The sequence below is a fragment of the Synchiropus splendidus genome, chromosome 4 (assembly GCF_027744825.2).
Source record: "Synchiropus splendidus isolate RoL2022-P1 chromosome 4, RoL_Sspl_1.0, whole genome shotgun sequence".
Taxonomy (NCBI): domain Eukaryota; kingdom Metazoa; phylum Chordata; class Actinopteri; order Syngnathiformes; family Callionymidae; genus Synchiropus; species Synchiropus splendidus.
In genome coordinates this window covers 18,390,724-18,411,512 of record NC_071337.1, presented here as the reverse complement: position 1 = coordinate 18,411,512, position 20,789 = coordinate 18,390,724, and the positions used below count along the sequence as shown (strand labels likewise).

At 44.1% G+C, this 20,789-nt stretch overlaps 1 non-coding gene across 1 annotated transcript; it reads left to right on the top strand.

Moving 5' to 3' along the window:
• The first annotated feature begins 19,857 nt into the window (after window positions 1-19,857).
• trnae-cuc (transfer RNA glutamic acid (anticodon CUC)) lies at window positions 19,858-19,929 on the top strand. Its single transcript has one exon. It is a non-coding gene; the product is annotated as a tRNA-Glu (tRNA).
• The last annotated feature ends 860 nt before the right edge of the window (window positions 19,930-20,789 follow it).

Sequence of the window (20,789 nt, the reverse complement as noted above, 5' to 3'; positions counted from 1 at the left end):
CCAAAATAGCTGTGAAGTGGGAGCCTATGAAAAGACTTCACTATAATGCACTGCATAGACTTGATAAACTAGAAGGACTCAAACAAAAACTTGGTAAACTACAATGACCAGAACTAGAAAATGCTTTCTGGAAAGTATCAAGTTAGAAATTTCTCAGCGTTGTTTAAGTATGATCTCCAAAGTAGACTATTTGTGAAATAAGACTCAGTAGACAACAATGTCCAAAACAAACAACTGGGATCTCTAAAGAAGACATGGCAAACTCCGGTATCAGAAGTCAGACGGAAATCATAAATACTGTACTATTATTACAAAGTAGAAAACAGCCACACAACAGGAAGGTCAGTAAATGATGTCCTTGGTCACCCTGGAAAACTATGGAGTCTGAAACAGTCAGACTTGTATCTCCAATCTATCATAATATCCTCAACTCTACAATGGTGCTTCCACACCACAGAGTCTTGAGTCAAAGTCAGTTTGGCTCGAAAAGTATAAACACAATGAATTTGGACTTGAGTCTGCCAGGAAAGGTGGATTTCGGAAGCTGACAACGGGGGGTGTTATTCTTGCCCCAGGCGATCGAGCGCTGGAGGCAGGAAACGACGTAAGCAGCATGACTCTACCTTAAACAAGATGTGTGTTGTTGAACTGTCTGTCTGACATTGTAATACATAAAGAAGTTGACAAAACACACTGGGCTCTTTGGCGGCATCAGCAAGGATTTGGCGGAGAACAGGTGTCGGAAAAGCGGCACAATCTGGGGCTCACAGATGCGGTCAGGTGCTTGACATCTACATGTTCCATGGACCACAGCAGCTCGGGCCGCGGTGAAGGAAGCGGTCAGAGCTCACACATGACGGTGAATGGACACACCGAGTGCGATACCCTCCTAAAGCAACATTGTGTGTGGATGTTGTCTGATAAAGTCCAGCGTCAGCTGCCATTAGAAGCCATCAGCGGCTCACCTGGTCGATAGACCTCTGCTGTCGTGCATCACTGTGTGTCTGTTTGAAGATGCTGTGGATTAATTACATTCATTAATTTAGTGCCGACGACCCCCCGTTAGATGTGACTAATTAGACATTAACACGGAGATGTAATTACCTAAGAGGGGTCGACGCGCTTATCTGCTCTTGCGAGCCAGAGTTGAAGCCATTTGCGTGTGTGAGGCCGTACGTAAGATCTCCTCTTATCCTCCCTTCCCTCTTCTCGACCACCGTGGTGGAGTCTGTCTGTCTTTCTTCTTCTTCCTTCCGTCTCTTTCCGTCTCTCTCGGTCGAAACTGCATTAGTCCTCTGTATGTGTTCAATTCTTGATCAATATTCAGCACTCTGCCGCCAAAAAAAGCCAGGGTCCGTCTTAGAGACTCGAAAGAGATCAGTGAGTTTGTTTGCGGTTGTTGTCATGGAAACCGCCTCAGACAGCCTTGACACTAGAGGTGCATTGTCTGCGATCCCGAGATCCATTATATAAATACATTTCACAGCCTTTTTTCTGATATGACTGTATTTTTTTTTTTTGGCCTGGTAGGCTTCCATAGTTGGTGGTAAAATCTGAAGGGGAGTGTTGATATCATCTGTACAGCAATATATCGTGAGAACCCTGTAAACTCCCACAGTGTTGGAGGGCTGGAATCCATACATTAGCATTGACCACATTTTCATGCTGACATTAAGGCAATGGATTGATGAAGCCTCACTGCCATTTGTTCTGGTTTACATGCAGCATAGAGTGAGCCGAGTTATTGAGTAACGTCCATGACTGTGGGCGGCGCTGTGAGCCGATTCCTCAGCTAGTGAGGAGACTCTCTGCACGACAAGATATATTCCACTTGTTACTTTGTGCCAAATGATCAAGTTGTTTTAACAAAAGAAAGAATATAAATATAGTTCCCTCTGCCACAGACGTAATGTCGCCTGTCGCATTAAAAAATGCTCATGTTACACAGACGCAGGTCACTGGCATTCACCGCACTGTGTAGATATCTCAGTCCAACAAAGAGAAATTTGAAATTTTCTCCTTGCACATCAGAAGCGTATTTTTCATGCAAATATTTCACACTTTATTTTTTTATTTTTCAATGCAAGCTTCAGCTGCATTTATTTTTTGGACCAAGGTTGATTTTTGCTTGCGATGAGAGCGCGATCGAAACCCTCATTGTTGTCACGTCACATACCAAAACATTCAACGTGGCAGAGCGCTTGATTGTGTTCACATCCCAGCACCTGGTTGTTTACAAAGAAACACACAAAAACTGAAAAGACGACTATCAAGAGAAAGTTTGGAGGAGAATAGCTGCGGAGATTGAATATGATGAACTGCCGGCCTAAATACAAGCGTCCACCCACTCCATGTAAACAGAGGTAGCAGCTCTCTGCTTCTTTTGTCAAAAATATTGCTTAAAGTCAATACGCCGTAATTGAGAGTCTATCACATTGAAGGGAGGTTATAGCTCAGGCTCTGCTAAAAGTGGCAAGAGATGGACTCAAGCAAGAGGCCAACTGAGCGGTAACTGTGATAAGCTAAGTGAGCCTACTGTGTGGTTCCTTTTTTTTAAATATCATGTGGAAACAAAGAGCCAGATCGACAAGTAAAGTTCTTCTGACCAAGCTTGGAATTGAAATATGGCCGCCCATAGCTTGGTGGCTAAAAGAGAATGCTAATGGAAACATGAAGCAGCTTATATGAATGAGAACAATAACGTGGAGACAAAGCAGCGACAAATCCATTGTAAGTGAGGCGGAATTATGTCGGCTCAGTGGATTACAAAAGGCCTTGATCCAGCGGGAGTCGGGAAACATGGCTTCTTATTCCCGGGCACAGACAGATACACAAATATGTTCATGCGCTCGTGCTCTGCTGAGTGTTCGCAAAGATGAGTACATAAATCCATGCTAATGTCGCACACGTTCCACAATGGCAGGGGGAGAAGGAAAGCACACAAACGTCAAACACTGATATCCACTCTTGCCGCGAGATAATTGAATTAATTCTGCGGAGGGAGCAACTTCACAGATTAGCGACTTTACTTTTCAATAATAAGAAAAAAGTCAGGCAGGCGTGATAATTTCATTTGTCTCAAACGAGGGCAGCCGTCTCAATACATTTCCGCTTCACTTTGGTCTCCAGCACGACCCAAACACACACCCACACACACATGACTTAAACATGAAGGGGACTGGGTTAGAAACATGGACTGAAAATAATGGGATTCATACATGGCCTCTGCAACATTGTTAAGTTTAATGGCGGAAGGTGGCATCACTCTGGTTCGAGTCGCAGACGGAGATCATGTTGCAAGCATTTGTCATGAAAGTGATACTAAAACATTCTCATTATTGGTGCTGGCCCATTCCTCTGTTTTCTTAAGCTCGTTCTGAGGAGCTGTTGCTGTGGTGAAACCGGTTGAGACTTTCTCCAGACTATTTTAGTCTGTGTAGTTCTGCATGGCCAGCAGGCAACGCTGTAGACACCTCATCTGGCATTTTACTTTCTGCTCTTCACATCTTACTCCCAGCTGACCTTATACTTTAGTGTTGTAGTCATGACCTCACGAGCCGAGACCAAGCCATTATCATGACTGTAGAGTATCAAGACTAAGAAAAGACCAAGGCCTTTGGAGGTCAAGACTAAGACGAGACCAAGATATTTGAAGGTCAAGACCGAGACAAGACGAAGACAGTATATATCAGGAGTCTGTAGTGGTTCAGTTTTGTTTTGTGGTTCAGTTTGACTCCTCCTCAAATGATTGAATAATTTACAGAATAACAAAGAAAGCTTGTCAAGTCATTGGAAGTCCAGGTCAAGTCTCAAGTCATGAGTAGCTAGTCAAAGTCAACTTGAGTCTTTTATTACTGTTTGTCCTCCAAGTCACGTGTCTTTGATCTGATCACTCACTGGAGTCCCACATGTCTGACTGGAACACAGAACATCAGGAACCAAACAAAGCTCATAATACAAGAAAAGCAACTGATAATTAAGTAGTGCAACAGGGTTTCTTTACTTTGTTAAACTAATGTGGTTGACTTAATTTGTCTTCTCACTTCCTGTGACCATTTGGTAATTGTTTATTAATTCTTGGGCAACATGATCTTGCGAGGTGATTTTCTGGTACGACGTGGTTGGACTAGTTTGTAAACTTGGGCTCCTGGATGTACATTGCTTCTGATCGACTGTTCAATAAACATTTTTTGGCAGGTCTTGAAATGGATGGAATGAAATACATATGGCCAGATACTGGAAAACCTCAGCGCAGTGTTGCTGTCAAAACAACTTCTTGCCTTGTGTAATAAAAACCTTGAGAAAATAAAGTGTTACTGGGCTCTGAAACAGACCATCCTCCACATCAGCTTGTAATTCAGACTTCCAATCCATCTAACTATGCAGTGTTCTGCTGTCAAGAAAGTGTCTGTTAAGACAAATGTTAACTGAAGAACAGAAAAAAAATCTCAATAACTAATATCACCACACTGTGTGTTGTCATCATGCTGAGTTTACCGTACTACCATGAATTACATCGAGACGACTAGTGGGGCAAACACCTCCACCATTTTTTAGCGTAGCTGTAGGTACCAATTTCTACAGCTACGCTACAGAAATAGGTACCAATTTCTGTAGCTGCAGTCACTGCGTCTCTTTGCGTCATCGCTTTGTTTACGTTTGAAAACCGTGGGTATGGGATTCAGTTTCAGGATCCAATGAACAAAAAAACTTTGTCCGTCTCGCTTTTGGTTTTGCCTTGAAATGTAGTAAACACCTCACACAAATAAGGTTGTTCCTTTGAAGACTTTACTGCCAGTAAACCTGCTGCGTGGTCACCTGCTGTCTGTGTTCTGAGCAGTAATGGAGGAATTTGACTGAAACGGAGACACAAAGGTTTTCGTCGCTTGAGAAAAATCAAAAATGTTTACCTGATCTACAGCGTTTCATGAAATCCTACTAGCGAGGTAGACCCAGGTGAAAATTCAACCACTCATATCTCATGTCTTCATGACCCCGGTCTCTCAAATGGCAAAAACAAGCCATAAAAATTCCAGAGGGGGAACTGAAATCCCCGCTATGTACCCGTTGCTCCCCACCGCCCTCTCGATCTTTGTCCCTCTGTCCTATTTTTGTCTATTGTTGGTACAAAGCAAGCCATTCAGACCCTGATGACTTCTCTTATGGCAGAGAGACTTAACGGACAATGGCCGCAAGGAAACAAAAGACAGTTTATTAGACCGGGAGAGCGATCGAGACGGAAAGCGGGAGGAAAAAGTGGCACTTTGAGCTCCATTGTGGCTGGACTCACATCTGGTGACCATGTGTGACCGAGGCAATAGGGCTAATGATGGGCTTCCTGAGGCCAGCTCAATTAGGCCAAGCCTCTGTGGACTCCCAGAGAGATGCAGAAAAAGAGATGGCTATCGACAGTCGCTCCACTATTGGCGTGTTTGTCCGTACGAGTCAATCTGGCCTCTCGGTCTGAGTCAGTTCTGAGATGCATGAGCTGATTTCCTCCAGGTTTACATCCGTGCCCCTCGCACCGGACAGCGCCACGCCTCCCCGAGCCCCACTCCGCCTGCACGGACTAAAACCAACTAACAAGCCGTAAAGCTATTAACTGTTGGGGTGCAACTTTGATGGGCTAACAACAAGGTTTCTAACACACTTAAAACGACACATGAGGAGGAAACCAAAAAAAAACATTTCCTCAGGCGAGTGTGTCCATGTCTGCGTGTGATGTCTGACTGTGTACCACAATGAGCTTAAGTCAGATGGAATCCACTGACTACTTCCTATTATTCCTGTAACCGTGGCAAGTCAGAAGGCTAATTTCATTATCAGAAAGAATGAAAAGTCCGTCTGTTTGTGTTAATAAAGAGCTTTATTGGAGAAATCTGATCCCGGTCGATTTCATAACCATGTGTTACCAATCAGATGTGCAGAATTAACATTGCATAAGCAACAGTAGCAGCTCGGGTCACGGACGGGCCTTTGTTTCCCGCCAAGTACAAGCCACCGCAAACCTCGGTCGGTGTCTCCCGCTGCCTTTGGTCAGCTCGCTTCAGGTGATGTTTTTCATTTCACTGAAAAATTAACAGCATGTTTTGTACCAACATGTTCAAAACAATGGAGAGAGTTTTGGGACTCCTAAAGTGTGTTTGTTGAGCCAAAGTCTGGTCATGGTGGTGGGATCAGGTGTCTTGTTTGGCTGGGAACAAGAGGGCAGAGGGAAGTCTGGGCCTCTCTACCGCGGCTGTATGTGGCCAACTTCCGTAACAAATCCCGGCGTCTCCTCATCGTGTGGGTCGACTGTAGTTTTCTCTTCATGCTTAATATCGAAACGGGTCTTGTGAAGTCTGATTGACGCAAGACACTATGGCTATTAGTTAAACAGTTATGTTTTATTGCGTAATGACACAACTGTGCCAGAATGGGGTTTTTTTCTATTTTTCCATACACTCAAATAATGTTTTTTAAAAGGCCAAACATGGCCCAAAAGGATCAACATCCATTCTTGTGACTGCTGTTTTGCAACCAGATTGTGAAAACAGATATGCTTTTCGGTTGAAACTTTACAAAACTTGGAGAGGCATCAAAAGGGGTCGCAGTATTTGCTGCAATAAACCCAGGTTTTTCTTCTGAAGAACTTCTTAAAAACAACTGCTAACAGTGTGTTCAAGGAGAGAGACTGATGGAGGAAAAAGAAACCTGTCGCCATCAAAGTTTCTTTCTCCTGCGGAGTGAATCAATCGCCATCCACTCAAGCATTCGATCTGTGTGACTTTCCATCCATTTCTTTTGTCCTGATTTTGCAGATTGTTTCCATGGTTGCCCAAGCTGCATCTGACAAGACAATATTAAGTTATAGTCACATCAACATTGGTTCCTGCCATTGTTGTCTGCCATCAGCCATCCTTCATTTTTGTTTTGTTTGGATGGTCAGAATCACTTTTATTCAACCGACTGTTAACTGTGAGTATCAGAGGTTCCTGCAGGTCTCCTTCATTTGGCTTTTGTAATTCACTTTTTAAAAATGACCTCACTTTAACAAGTCTGTTGATTCTGCTAGGGGAAGGCACCTGGATGTGGAGGGATTCATCTCTCGGTGATTTTCCCTGCTTACTGGTCCTTCCATGAGTTGAACTGTGAGTCTTTAAACCTGTTTTGATTGACTGGCCATGGTTGCTGGTGACATTGTGGTCATGAGAGTAGCATCTGTAGATCTGACATATCAAAGTCATGTTTAAAGGATGTAGAAGTCAAGGTGAAGAAGGACAGGTATTTTACGTACTGTGAGTTCTTATATTCAACAATGTGTGGTGGGTATCTGTAGAAGAGTGCCAGGAGTTCTGTGAGACACAGGAAAGGTTCAGTGGAACTGAGGTAGAAGCGGCCGTCAAAATAACATAGAAGGACCGGATCAGAAATCAGATGGTGTGCAACAATTTAAAGGCCAAATTGAGCAAGGCCGAAGTGGTCGTGGGTGCAGGAGAGATGGTCATATAGTCATAAACTCTGTCATAGAAAAGTGGCAGCTGGAGCGTAAGGGCGGCTTTATGGGACTTTAGTGAGGCTCGCCATCATGTATGGTAGAGACCGCAGCTCTGACACAAAGAGAGGAAGCAGAGTTGAAGATGCTGTGGTTTTCATTGGGAGTGACAGGAAGGACACGATTAGAAACCAGTGTATCAGAGGGACAGCTCATGTAGAACAGTTTGGAGGCAAAGCCAAACTCAGACGCTTTGAAGTTGAAAAGTCAAAGTACTGTGCAATAGAAGAGGTGGAACAAAAACATTGAGATTCATGGATACACCGATTCTATTGTAAATGAAATGCCAGAATATAAAGATGAAGGCTCTCATTTCACTTCTTATTTTCAGGTTTTTATTAACAAGCAAATTCGTTGGAGACGAAACATCTTTATGTCACATGCGAGTGAGGAAGAATTGACATGGAAAGACTTTTCATGAAAGTCCGGATGAACAAAGAAAACATTACTTATTCATGTGGTGAATAGCTGGCGTGGTGAATGATGGTGGTTGGTACATCAACTGGTCCTTCAATGGAAATGTGCCACAATACATTTGGTGGAATACGAACACGCAGACAGCGGAGGAGTAGCTTTTGTTGGTCATCAAGGACAAGTCGTGCCACCTGCTACAAGGCTTCAGCAACCTCCGCTCTGTCCGTATCTCTGTCTCCACAGGAAATGAGCGGGCGAATAGGCAGACAGAGATAATTACAGGCCCAACAATAGCTGTCATTTCATTCCACATCAACCTCCCGGCCCTTCCCTTCACCGCAGTTTACAATCACTCGCATCCACTTAGTGGACAGTTTGATTCAAGGCGTACCGGACTGCCTTTGAACATCTTTCTTTCTCTCCACATGCCCATCTCCTCGCTCTGTTCGCCTCCGCAGAACAAAGCGTGTTAACCTTGAGCTGCGCCAAAGCATCTGAGGAGATACTAGGAAGGTGATTAAGTGAGATGGATGACGCTTTAATTCCCTGACAAAAATAATGGCTCTTTCCTGTTGTTTAATCTTCAATCTTCATTACCAGCTGAGAGTCGGAGCCAAAAGAAGGCCCTGCTAACAAAGGACACCATGAAGGATGCGGCATTTACATGTTCCATCAAGTGGATTGGAACTCAATATTTGTAGCTTGTCAAGTGCTCATATTTGGGACGTTGTGTATTCATCCGTTAATGTTCACTGGGACGCAGGGGTTTTAACCATCATGTCTGCTTGGATGTACTTTAAATAAGAAGTCTGCTAATATATTCTGAAAATGATTCCTGCTTATAATTATGAGACCGTCCAATATTTTTTGGTGGAGGCCAAAACTTTCCAGCCAAAATTATAGCTTTGCCAGATATAGTTTTGCCTTTGCCCCCCCTCTTGCCGTAAGGCTATTCAACGTCTTGGGCAGAGTAATAGACAACATTTGGATCTGAGAGAACTAACTGAACCAACCAGAAAAGAACTATCAGAATCATATTATATTACTGTATAATATTTGTTCCAATTAGTAGGTCTTTTTTATTTTTTATCTCTGTTAAAGTTTATTTTATTTGGATATTTGCATGAGTTTGTATTTATGTATTTCTTCTTCGCTGTTTCACTTTGAAAAATGGATACTGCTTGTAATTAATTGATAAATAAAGTATCTGTCCATCTATCATTGATGGGTCAGACTGACTGGTGAATCCACCAATTTTTCAAAAGTGAAGAAGCTCTGGGTTCCCAACTTGTTCCCAACTCATTGCAACAAAGTATGACCTTGAGTTTTCCGAGCCTGGCCAAAAAAGTCAGCTCAAACGTCCGACAGGTGAACACAAGTGAGTCTGGTTTTGGCCGTGGACTTAATCCCAGTTGGAGAGCTGCACCTTGTCTCGGGAAACTCTCCACAAGGGGTGAGCTTCTCGCCTCAGGCGACTCGGCGCTAGACGCTGGAAACTACGTGTACAGTGCGGCTCCACACAAACATGATAAATACCGGGCAGTAAAGGGTCTGATCACTGTCTGGGCGGACCACATCATTTAAAAACAACTTCTCAAACTCCATGAACACTGAGGTGCAGCCCGGGAGCTACCGGGGACTGGTGCTGTGGAGGAGCGTAGCGGATCGCGGACACTGGGACTCACGACGTGTCACGTGTTTTCGTCTTTATTAGGCTGATAAACATCTGATTTTATTGACAGACAGATTTGCTGAAAAGAATAATGTTGCGCTCTACAGTGACTGTTTTCACTGCTGCGATCTTGCAGGTGCGCAGCTGTCTGTGTGAGGACAACAAAGAGGAAAGACGCAGATTTTTCCTATGTTACTGAAGATCACCAGACTATTCATTGATCATTTCTGACGTCTGGATCTGAACTTTTCTGATTAAAACCTTCTCGATTGTCAGTACTCTCTCTCACTGTGCTCGACGTGTTGTGAGAGCAGCATGGATCAGTCAAGACGCTCCGTATTACGCAGCTAGCCTAAGTGCACTGGGGCGCCAACCTAAGGGTGTAGACAGGCACACATCTGGAAACAAGCACAAGGGAGTTTGGGTGAACATCCATCCAGTATATAATAAAGACTATTTGACTGGTTTGAATGTGAAGCAGCATTCTGTTGCTACTTTCCCTCTCTGCTAGCTAACATCCACCTACACAGGTGTTCAATAATGAACGGCATGTCAACAATATTATTTTCCTTATCATTCTATTTGCTTTGAAATGACATCTGATTCATCACTTGGTGTCACCAATGGCGTGGCACGACTGAATGACTTTAAATTACAAATGGCCACTTTTCCGTGTTTAGACGTGAATTCAAACCCGCTCTTTGAGTGCAGACCAGTGTTCATTTGAAACCCATCTCACCCTCAGGAGACAACTAACCGCTGACTGGTGCAGCCTTTTTATTAATGTGACGTTCCTTTTGTGAAACCTCACCGCGACCTTTGGGAGAATCTCAGAATTTATTTTCATAAAATTATCTCCCCCCCACAACTGGATTTGGTCTATAAAAATGAATCGAATATGTATCTAGTTCCAGTCTGATTTAGCTATTTAGCAAATATTGAACCCAGATTCCAGCGTTTCTGTCCATTGTCCAAGTCGTCTTCATTTCTGTGAGTCTGAGCTACTGAAGTGGAACTGCGATTAAACAAAACAATTTAAAAAGTCACCTTATATTTCTCTGTTTCAATTGATGTCTTTCTTCGTAGTATACGTTTACTACTTCAGACATGCTGTTCGTAGTTGTGGTGTCGGTGTTGTGTCATGGTGAAAGCAGTTTGATTCCTATTCGTCCTTCTAGCAAGCCACACGTGGTGATAATAATCCTGAAATTTATGTTACAGGAGGCTCTGTCAAACCAAAATCAATTTCAAAAACAGAATATCATTTATAAATAAAATGTATGCCAAAAATATTTTACTACTAAATGATCTCTGTGGGTCTATATTTATTCCCTGCCTTTCCTGTAATTTATATTCCAATACTTGTATGTCATAAACAGTTGGGAGCTTGGATTTAATATGAAGACAATGTGCAGTTGATCCGTTCATTTTATCAATTGAGATCACAGCTATGACTGAAATGTAGCTGAGCTGAATCCTCACTACGCTGAACCTTTGCTACATTTTGCCACAGTCCCAGAACTTTGAGGGAATCTGACTGACACGCGAGGTACAAACAGTTGCGTAGCACCATAGTCTGATCAGATATATCTTAAACAACCGGTGCTGTCGACATTGTTCTGTTTTTCCTCGACTTCGATAATGAATTGACTGTGGCCGTGTAAATAGTCACACCTCTGTACAATGGGGAAAATAACAGCAGCAGCACAAACGATTCTTTTAATCTAGTGCATCTTTCACTGGGTTCTCAGTCTGATGTCCGGCTACACAAAGGAAGGTCAGGGAGGGCTCGGCTTGGGTGGGTGGAACAAACAGCACGGGATTCGCTCTTGCTCGGTCTCTCAGTGAGGCTTCAAGGTCCGCTCCGGCGTACAGTTACAGTTAGTTTACTGGCCATCAAAGACAGCCCAAACTTCCTTGTTTCTTAATAGAGTTGTGTTGTTGCTGTTTGGTGCCGACTTGCAACTTGCTAATAAGTCAACTGTTGCAGGAGCAAGTTAAATGATTGCTTAAAAAAAAGTTTATACCCTTGTGCTGCCCTCGTTGTCTGACGCCACTGCTGACTGCAGAAGCACAGAATCCTCAATTATTGTGTGGTGTCTTTTTCAACGGTCCCAAAATGACGATTATCCCAGCAGTCTGTTCTTCGCTGTGACAAACTAAGTCACAAATAACCCCATAGTGCTGAATTAGTTCTAAGCTAGGGCAGTTAAACAAGTCAACCTTTATTGCAACAAAGTTGATCCTGTGAGATTTTAGAAGCCAACACATCTACGGGATGAAAAGAAAAGGTGGCTATAGGCCAAACCTGTCAGATATTCTGCCGACATTTATTCAGACACTCTAGCTCAAATGTTGTTGTGGGTAAACATTTGTTAAGGCTGGGCAAGGTAGACCTCTGATTTCTGATACCACCTGTTCAGAAGATGGTATCAGTGTTTTAGCAACATTATGGATGAGCTGGAAGACCTGTGAACCCAACTCAAACACTGTATACTTGTAAAAAGTGAGTACATGTTTTTGTTGTCCTATAACGTCATACTTTCTGTTGCTGGTCTTTGCTTTTTTACGTACTCAATGTCAGGGGATCTCACACTTGGCTGCAGTTACGTCCTGTTAACTGGTCCACCTACTCCTTGTTTAGATCACATCTCCTAGGTATCTACAAGCATTTGTTGAGTGAAGTCGTGTCTACATGGCTGAACCAAAAACCATACATTGAAACCCTGTGTGCGGTCCAAAGCGTCGCTCTGCCCTTGTCTCCCAAACAAGTCGACCATTTGACCTCATCCGAGCGATTCCTCAGCAGAGACACAAGGGCCAGTCAAGGAAGAATCAAATCCTTAAGACCAGAGGACGAAGAGGGTCAGCGGAGGTAGAACAGAGAAGATGAATGTGGCCTCTGTTCCTCAGCTCGGCTCCTTGCATGGCCAGGCTAAACAGGAAGTACAGCTGTTCTTGCCTTATTTCTCACTCAGACAAATCTTTCGTTCTCGCTTTTCCCCTTCGCCGCCTGTTTTTCCTAAGCGCTGCCCTGGACTTCAGCAGCTTCAATGAGGAATCGCTGAAACAGTAGATGGAGGGGTGTAAAAACAACCAGCAAGGTGTGATTAGAAAATCCGAGTGGCCTCATGAAACGGCCTAAGAAGTAGTTGGCAATCTGGACACGCAGATCCCCTCAGTGGGCCCTAATCCCCTTATTTCTTTAAGAGAGAGAGAGGGAGTATAGCGGTGGAGAAAGGAGGCATTGTAGCTGGAGACAGTGCCGTAAAAAGAGGAGCGTACAGTACCAAATTGAGGTCGCTGCAAGACAATGGGTGCCCTTCACTGGCTCATTCACGCACGGTCTCAACACAGCTCTATCAAACGCCTCTTTCTTTTCTTCTTCCCCTCTTCTGTTCTGCTCTTTCTCTTTCTTTCTCTCACGTCCGCCTTTCTTCTCTTCATCACAGTGGATGAGGGGAATAATGAAAGCCCCGGCTCACCCAGGCTGTTCTGGGGCCTGCCTCATGGGTGAGAAAGGAGGAGGCGGGGCTACACAACTTCTCGGTTGGCACCTCCTCACTCGTTGCTCCACACCTTCTCTCAACCTCAACTTCAATTGGTTTCGAGGGATGCCAGTTCATCTGTTGCACTTCATCTGTCTTGCCCGGATCATATCGGGTTTCTGGTTTCTGATCTCACTCACTCATCTGGGATGCTATCAAGTGAATGTGACAGCATTGTTATCAAAAAAGTTGTGTTTCCAACAAGGTCAGCATCTGTTGCTGATGCTGTGATGTGAGTTTTTTTTTTTTTTTTTTTTTTTGTTTGTTGGGTGTTGGCACCCTGCGTTCCAGACTGTAACTTTGGTTCATTGTGTTATTTTCAAACATACCTGAAATACAACAAATTCTCCATTATAATAACAGTAGCTACTGAGACACTGATTCAGCGATTGTCTTCAGATGGAGCCCAGCACCTGTTGTTGTCACAGTGAAAGATTCCAACCTTGTACATTAATATGTGCGACAATGAAAGAATGAAAAAATAATCACTTAATCATTGTCCTTCATCTTTGCGTTGTGGATTCTCTAAGAGGGGTGTTGACTGGCGTAGCTGGTACTGCTGTCTTACATAGACGTGCAGGACTGATGCCCGGGCCTGACCCGAACAAAGTAGGTGGGGCTGAACCTCAAAGTCTACTAAAAGAAAATGAATACATCTAGGGGAGATGGAGATTCGATTTTGTATTGTGGACAATCTGCAATTGTTTTAATAAAAGAAAACCCCCTGCTTCACCTGCGACCAACGTACAGAATGTACAAAATCGGCACCATTTAGTGTGGGGATAATTTACCTGTTGGAAAGACCAAACACTGAAGATCTTCTTAACTTGACTTTCTTCCATCTGCGCATTGTTACATCACATCTATTACACAACTTAAAAAGAAATACATCCGTCTGATCTCTGTCCAAAAACTAGTTACTGGGCTACTTCTTCCATTAACTTTCAAAAGAAAATTCTGAAAACTAAGTGAGTGTTTCTTTAGTTAAGTGAATAATCAGCGGACAACCAGGAACTAAATCGATTGACCTCTTTGTGAAAACGTTTCACAGTCTTTCCTAATTACAGGGACTTTTATGAATTAGGTGCCTAAGATGTTGTTTTTGTCAGCCACATGATGTATTTTATCGCATTGCTGCTTCGAATGGGGGGCTGTGTTTCTGCTGGAATACAACCTGAACACGCACAACCTTTCTTTGACCAGTCCATGGATCCTGAAGAGCAGTCTGTACGGATCATGGAACGGTGGCGATCCCTTGCATCACTAACTGTTGGAGTCCAAATATTTCTATCATTACTTCAGTGTCAGTGCTGGGACTTCTCAAGGAAATACTTGAGAAAGATGCCCTGAGAGCAGAGACCAGGAGAGACAAGGTTGAAAATACGTCATTGGACAGAGAGAGACTTTTCAGTTCTTACTCCACCATGACGCCCGTCACTAAAGGAGCACCCTACTGATCCAAGACAGCTGGAGGCTTACTAACTTCTGCTGGAAGTTCTTGGCAAGTGCTGTGAAGTTGTGATCTGGTGATCAGAGGTTCTCAGAATGTGATCAGCCTCATTTCACATTCTGTTCTCCATCTCTTCATCTCTACATTGAGGAAGGAAACATTGTCGCCATGTTCTTCCTTCAAATTTTGAGGCTTTTCTGTGTACTTGTTGCCTGTCCGTGTCAAATTGATCGAGTCACTCCACAAATATGTTATTGTGCGAACAGATGTTATGGGTCTTTTCAGGCAACTATAGATACTGCAGCAAATTGAAACTTCTGCTTATTTCTAAATTTGGTTTCTCGTAGATGACTTAAAAGCGAATGCCATGAAGTCCCTAGAGAGGAGTTAACCTATCAAGAGGGCACTAGCACCTTGGGGCTACACGGGCCACAAAAGGGCAATGATCCACAAACCTAATTCAGCTTGGCAAAACGAATCGCTCAAAATTGATCGACGGCCTCAACTAGAGGCTTATCACCGATTTATTACGAGACAAGCGGGATACAGGGCTTCGCATTGTGAGAGAAACAAAAGAAAAACTGTCTTCCGCTTGGAATGAAGTAATGATAGCGCCTTCGCCTGAGGCGGAGCACATGACGGTTTTAAGGTGCCATTATTGCCCCGTAAAGAATCTCACTGAAGACCTTTTGATGGTCAAGTTTTCCAGGGACCGTGCGTAATGGTGATCCCAGTTCCAGTGTTCTCAGTGTAGGATCATCACACTGTCCACCATCGCCAGTGGTGTTCTGATCCCCTCTGTTTTGTTCATTATGCAGTTGTTGTGGCACCAGTCCATAAGGAGCGACCTCCTCCCTGTAGGCCGTGCCATTGTCCATCTTGATCAGGTCCAAGACCATACAATAGGTCCGCATACCAGAAGATGTGATTGGTTACAGGTCAGTTTTAAACATGGCCACTCAAATGACCGTAAATACTGTCGGAGAAAAAAATAATGTTTGTTTTGTGGGCAAATTATTTATGAAATTTTTTGTCACTTAGCGTTTTCCCAGCAATGCAGCTCAAGGCAGATTTCATCGAGTATGAAAACAGTCCACTGTCAGATCATCATTGGATCTTGAGAGAACTCATTACGGGCAGAAGGCCCTTCAGTCACTGCAGTTGTTTGTGGGAAATATCGATGTTATCTGGGAACTTTTGACCCTACTCTCCCAAACTTCATTATGTCATTTGCTTTGTTTGGCTTGGATCAGTTACTTAGCAGATCTGAGTCGGGCTGGAAGCACTGCTAAAACTGCACACATTTAAATTGACCCACACACTTCAGACAATGGAGTAGCCACTGAAGTTTTGGCCTGGCAGCCAAAAATATTGTTGAATGTAATGCGAGTTGTGCTACTATCATCATTAACTCATGAATACTATAGTGCAGTTCTTAGAAAGGGAGAATGTCAAATTCAAGGGTGGAGTTGTGAGATGAGACAGAGGGCAAAGGTGTTGTAGCAAGAAATGGTGTATTCATGACCAGCAAACTATAGTTGTGTCACTGTACATCAATTCTCCTCAAGTGAAAACTGTGCTGTTATGACTGTTTCTTGAACTACTGAGCAGACAGACATGCTGTAGGAGGCGCGAGAGTGTGCACGTTTTACATCATATCTAACTAAGATCTTGTTCTGTAGGACTCGATGCAGTGGTTCAATGCTCTTTAAGTCTTTTCTCATATCTGTGGAGAAGTTTGGAGACAATCTTGGGGAGGACATACTCAGATGGTTCGGTGAGCAAGGACTGTGTCGAATAAAAAATTTGAGGGATGCAGATTCCAGGAAAAAGACTTTGGTTGTGGTTATTGAAGACATGAAGAGGCTTGCTATGACGAGGGTGGATGATCAAGCCATATTAAAGAGCACTGTCTGTTCAAGCAGACGTCCTCTCTCAAGAATGTTTCACTTGGTCAGGGGTTGTGCGCCCTTTATCGCCACAAAAAAAAATGTTATTTTTTTATATTGTGTGTCGGATGAACTGAACACATTACATCTAATTCGGCCTGAGCTGCATTCTGGTTTCCAAATTGTCAACCTAACCTGACTATTCCCATCATCCACCACTTATTTCTGAGGCGAACTAATGAATGAAATATTCATTCTTCTCTTTCAGAGAAAGTTGAAACAATTTGTAGGGTTCATTTACAATTTGACGTCGGAGAGCCTCGGGCAAACCCAGTCGCTGGTAACCTTCGAACCAACTGACTGAGAACAACTCGATTCTTATGTTGGAGTCACAAGGCTGGCGGAGAGTGGGAACACACGAACATATATCCCTTTTATTTAAACTTCGCTGCACACCCAGATCATGAAATTGTCATTTGGCGGAACAGGAGATAAGGAGCAGTTTTGTGAAGTCTGTGACAAGCTATTGTCCAGGCCGAGCCAAGGAGCCGGACACATGACTCTTTTTTTATGGTTTTGTTTTGTAGTTGTTGCTGCCTTAAATCAGTAACACCGCTTCAAATAAATGGCGGCGTTTGTCTTGTGTTGACGAAAGAAGGGGTGATGTGATGGTGCCCAACAAATGTGTGTATTCAGTGGGTGCCTTGCGAATGACACGCCACATGACTCCAGGCATGTCTAAAGAAAATCATCTTGTCTTCCCATGAAGGTTCCCAACCAAAGCTGACCGGAGCTTGTGCAGGCGGGGTGAATGTGTCTTGATCAATGTGGCCTCCAACATCCTTACAAACCAGAAGCCTGCTTATCGGCTGCTGCTACCTTAAACTGATCAGTTCTTTCTGACATTAGTGTATGACAACCTGCTCGATATTGTCTTTTGGATTAGTGCGTTCCTACGTAATAGTAAACGGATCAGGATGATCTTTGCAGTCTGATCAATCAACTTTGGCAACAGCAGCTCTGGTTTCCTTCACACTTAGTAACAAAGGCTTTAGGGGTCGTCATGGTTACCTGTTGCATCCTGACATCCCTAACTTCACGCACCAAATGTGGCCACCAAGACCGTGGTGCCCTGTTGTACTCAGAAGTTTCAGAAATCATTTATATATCAATCATATATTCAGCCGAGTGAATATGCAGAGCACACCACCAAACAGAGCAACAGATGTTGAGAGATAAGTGGCACCTGGTCAACCTCACAAGCCACCATGCTAGATTAAATCACATGAACTGAAGACTGATAAAGGAAATTGAGCAGGGCTGCCGCTGCTTCACTTTGTGAGAGGCCAGGTGAGTCAAGCAAGTGGCAAAAATTCATGGACTCCTGAGGCGGGATTATCACCATCATTGTGGGCGAGGATCCGGTGGTGTTTACTTCTGTGGCATCTGAGCAGAGGTCTGTGAAGGCGCAACTCTTCAATCACTGAAACAATTTCGCCCTAAAAATGTTCTGGCAGAAGATGTTCTTGCACCTTGTAAAAGCTACTGTATTCAGAAAGAGTAAATGAAGTTATTTTTTTTCATGTATCATATCGATATATCGGGGGTGAATATCGGCATATGAAATGTTGTGTCTATTGTTCAGCTCAACCCTTAGACTTATTTGTCTAAGCTTCCTGTACTCCATAGTAGTTTCCACACACCAACTGAAAACACACATAATCCAAGTTTAACTGGCTTCCATGTGTTGTTTGCAGAAAACACATATTTTCTATCAAGATTAATTGAGTAAACTGAAAAACAAAAAGAAGAAAATGAAAAACTGGCTCAATATACATCGACTCTCCCTTCATTTAGTAAAAACTTTTCAAATTGAAAAGTGGACGGCGCCTTATCTTTGAGAATTAACCGAAAGAGATATGAGCATGTATCTGAGGCGACATTTCTGGGTTCAGTATAGACAAGTGGCTGACATGGACTCACCACATAACAAACAACAGAATGAAAGGTCTATTCCAGGGTACTAGAGAGGAGACTTCCTGTGGGGGGTGACCGTCTGCTAGAGGCTGTCCGCTCCTAGTATGACCGGAGCAGGAGCATGGTTCGCATTGCCGGCAGTAAATCAGACTTGTTCCTGGTGCATGTTGGCCTCCGCTAGGGCTGCCCTTTGTCACCGGTTCTGTTCATCACTTCATCACAGAATTTCTAGGCACAGCCAGGGGTCGGAAGGGATCCGGTTCGGGAACCACGGAATTTCATCTCTGCTATTTGCGGACGATGTTGTTCTGCTGGCCTCATCGGACCGGGACCTTCAGCATGCGCTGGGTCGGTTTGCAGCCGAGTGTGAAGCGGCCGGGATGAGGATCAGCACCTCCAAGTCTGAGGCCATGATTCTCGAATAAGGTGGTTTGCTCTCTCCAGGTCGGTGGAGAGTTCTTGCCCCAAGTGGTGGAGTTTAAGTATCTCGGGGTCTTGTTCTCGAGTGAGGGAATAGGTGAGCGTGAGATTGATAGACGGGTTGGTGCAGCGGCAGCAGTGATGCGGTCGCTGTATCGGACCGTCGTGGTGAAGAGGGAGCTGAGTCACAAGACGAAGCTCTCGATTTACTGATCGATCTACGCTCCCACTCTCACCTATGGTCACGAGCTTTGTGTAATGACCGAAAGGATGAGATCATGGATACAAGAGGCTGAGATGAGTTTCCTCCGCAGGGTGTCTGGGCGCACCCTTAGAGATAGGGTGAGGAGTTTGGTCATCCGGGAGGAGCTTGGGGTGGAGCCGGTGTTCTTTCACATCAAGAGGAACCAGCTGAGGTGGCTTGGGCATCTGATCCGGATGCCCCCTGGACGCCTCCCTGGGGAGGTGTTCGGGGCATGTCCTACCGGGAGGAGACCCCTGGGAAGACCCAGGACTCGCTGGAGCGATGATGTCTCCGGTCTGGCCTGGGAACGCCTCGGGATCCCCCGGGAGGAGCTGGAGGAGGTTTGTGTGGACCGGGAAGTTTGGGCTTCCCTGCTCCGAATGCTGCCTCCGCGACCTGACCCCGGATAAGCGGCTGAAGAAGGTGAAGGTGAAGAGTGAAAATATCCAGACAACTTTGTATATAATTTATTTTATATAAATTCAAATTCTGTTTAAACGAGAGTGTTGAGAACACTGCACTGTGCTCTCATGCTCCCACATGTACTCTATGGAGAGGAGGTGTGGGGAACACCTACCATGGTAATACAAGACCACAGCTTCTGCTACAGAAGAAAGCTATTACTATATATTACCTCAGAGACTTCAAAGATCAGGAGTATCTGACTGACACTAACACACACACACACACACACACACACAGAACTGGTTCCCTGGTGGTCTAGTGGTTAGGATTCGGCGCTCTCACCGCCGCGGCCCGGGTTCGATTCCCGGTCAGGGAACTACTTTTGTGGAATTTTTCTTCGGAGATTAATAAAGTATCTATCTATTGACTAACACAAAACTGACAGACAGTAACACAAAAATGACTGAAGAACACTCAACACAACATAACGGACCTGACAGGGACACAAACTACACACAGTTACACACAACCGCTTTTCGGAAAAATAGGGACAGGCGTGAATAAGTGGCAGACTCTCAATTACCCTGAAATGTAAGAGGAAATGTTGACTGAACTGTATGTAATTCAACATAAATGACCGCATGTTATGTATATCATGGACAATGGGGGGTGGATGGTAAAACTACAGCTGGCGGCACTGAGTCATAGGAGACAGAACTTCCTCTTGACCGTTTATGTACCGTATGTTTTATATAAATTACATGAAAAGGCTTTAAATCGTCTCCTCGTGTGTCTGCAGGTAATTACCTGCGGGCCGTGGAACCTTTGTGTCCAGACCTTCTACCTGTCAGGGAAGAGTGGGAGCGATGCGCTGGCGGCGACCTCCGTGATTGAGGTTAACAGTGGCGTGCATTTGCATGAGGAGCCAGGGTTTTCATTAGCCGATGTAGCGAGCACTTGGATGCTCAGCGGACGTGTGAACTCTCAATACCAGGCTAAATAATTGAACCTTTAAACTCTCTGAGGACGTGAGTGTGTTTACTGCGAATCATCAGTTTTATTATTTTTCATGACAGACCACACATTTGCAGGAATGTTAGCAACTCTAGGTTTGGTCGGGTTCACCTGCCCTACACCTCATTCATGCAAATAACATTTTTCCGTATATTGATCTTTTCCTTTACAACCAGGAGACATAATCTCCTATGCGTGTGATAGCTGTGCCTTTACGCCTTT